Below are 2549 nucleotides of genomic sequence, written 5' to 3' on the forward strand. Positions count from 1 at the left end.
CTTTTAGTCAGTGGGCATGAATATGGAGCAACATGCTAAGTGATGAGAAACAAGACAAGTTTTGCTGCCCATTATCCTCAAACACCTTGCTTCATGGCATGAATCTTTGGTAGCTACATCCCATTAGACACTAGCCTAGGCTCTGGGGATATACTGATGAATCACACAGATAAGGGCCTTGCCTTCATTGGGTTATAATTGAGGAGATATACACAAATAAAATTAAACTTCAGGAGCATGCTGCTATTACCTGAATATGGAGAACCTAAACCTGGGACATTAGAGCATTATTCACCCTCAAAATGTGACATCCAATTGAAACATGAAGAATTAGGAGAAGTTAATGAGGTATGAAGTGTGGTGAAGAGTGCTCAAAACCCTGGAGGTAAGGGAGAACATGACATGTTCAAAGAACTAACAGAAGTAACCGTAGCGGGATTGTGGAGTGTGTGTGAGGGCAGAGGTGAGAGCTGAAAAAGAGACAGGCTTAAGGACAAATCTCATTCTTAGCCTATGTTAAGGAGATTGGATTTTATTCTAACAGCAACTAAAGTTATTGAAGCTCTTTAAGTAAGAGAGTAGCATTATGAACTTTGAGTTTCATAAAGATCACTCTGGCTACTTTTTAGAGAATGATTAGGAAGAGGGCATGACTTGGGACAAGGAAATCAGTTAAAAGGACATTGCCCCATCCTTGAAAAAGACAATAATCACAGCCTAAACTGAGGTAAGAATAGAGACCAGAGGATCATTTTAAGAAGTATTTAGAATGTTGAATCCATACAAATTAGTCATGAGCTATTAAAGTGAGAGAGAGAACTGAAGTACAACAGGCAGGTTTGGGGGCTTGAACCAATGAGAAAGGGAACACAGGTAACAGAAAATCTAAAGGGAAACATGAAGAGCTGAATTTTTATATATTAAGTTTAAAGTTAAAGCAATTGGATATTCAGATGTGGAACTAGAAAAGCTGTCTAGAGTAAATATGTAAATGTGTGCTTCACTGGCATGTAAATAGTAATTTAAGCAATAGAAATGGATGAGATCTCTAAAAAACAGTGTGGGGTGGGAATAAGAGAGGACCCAGAACTAAGCCCAAAGCACACCAATATGGTAATTGGTGGTATGATAATAATTTTCTAAAACACTTAAAAAGTATCCTTTATTAACAGATGATTAAAGTCAAAGACTTAAGAAAAGTTCCATTTCTCTGGCTTCTTTATATCTGTATACCCCTTCTTGCACACACACACAAGCAAGACACAAAGCAATCTAGGATCTTGCACAAGTAATGGCTGATTGTGCTGAATGTTTACTACAACCCAGACTTATTACTAATCATGTTCCATGCATCATTTCATATCATATCTCACATATGTAGTAGGTACTATTACTATCCTCATTTTTAAATGAAGATACACATGTAGAGTCATCAAGCAACTTAAGAATGGCTATACTGTTAGCAAGTAATGAAGTCATGAAGTGTAGATAAAGAGATTAAAGAAGAATTAGGTGGATCTGAAGAATAGTAAAAGATCCAGGAACCTCTGTTCTCAAAAGAATATCTCAACTTGCCGATATTTAGAATGAGTTGGATCCTAAATGACCTTCACTTTTCCCAACAAAATTAGATTGTGCTGCTTGGTGGCATGCTAGAAACAGTTCCTTCTAGAAAGCATAGTTTTACATCTTTCCCCCAGGTTCCCAGGAATGTGGCCATGTGGTTAAGAGGCTTGAATCCCTTATTACACATTTTCCTCTCAATAAGTTCAGCATTACTTGAAATTTCTATTCTTCAACCCAGATAGTGCCTCTTGTATTACTGGCTAATTCCAGATTCCAGCTACAGTGAGAATTACTATATGTGAAAAGAAATCAAGATTTATGCTTATTTCAATGTACCTACTCTATGATGGGAGAGATCATTTATATCATTTTGAGAGGAATCTGGTTTCAGAGTTATTTTCTATTTCTACTTTTGATACAACAAAGTAACATAAGACATTATGGTGCTCGCTTTGGCAGCACATATACTAAAATTGGAACGATACAGAGAAGATTAGCATGGCCCCTGCACAAGGATGACACGCAAATTCGTGAAGCGTTCCATATTTTTAAATGATACATTAAACAAGATGGACTTAATTGATATTTATAGGACATTCCACCCAAAAACAACAGAATACACATTTTACTCAAGTGCTCATGGAACATTCTCCAGGATAGATCATATATTGGGTCACAAATCAAGCCTTGGTAAATTTAAGAAAATTGAAATCATATCAAGTATATTTTCCGACCACAACGCTATGAGACTAGATATCAATTACAGGAAAAGATCTGTAAAAAATACAAACACATGGAGGCTAAAAAATACACTACTTAATAACGAAGTGATCACTGAAGAAATCAAAGGGAAAATCAAAAAATACCTAGAAACAAATGACAATGGAGACACGACGACCCAAAACCTCTGGGATGCAGCAAAAGCAGTGCTAAGAGGGAAGTTTATAGCAATACAAGCCTACCTCAAGAAACAGGAAACATCT

General features: G+C 36.5%; 1 non-coding gene across 1 annotated transcript; it reads left to right on the plus strand.

The window, feature by feature from the left end:
* The first annotated feature begins 2009 nt into the window (after positions 1-2009).
* Positions 2010-2116, plus strand: LOC118905543. The gene has a single exon (XR_005022249.1). It is a non-coding gene; the product is annotated as a U6 spliceosomal RNA (small nuclear RNA).
* Positions 2117-2549: the final 433 nt, after the last annotated feature.

Source organism: Balaenoptera musculus, chromosome 12 (assembly GCF_009873245.2).
Source record: "Balaenoptera musculus isolate JJ_BM4_2016_0621 chromosome 12, mBalMus1.pri.v3, whole genome shotgun sequence".
NCBI classification, from domain to species: domain Eukaryota; kingdom Metazoa; phylum Chordata; class Mammalia; order Artiodactyla; family Balaenopteridae; genus Balaenoptera; species Balaenoptera musculus.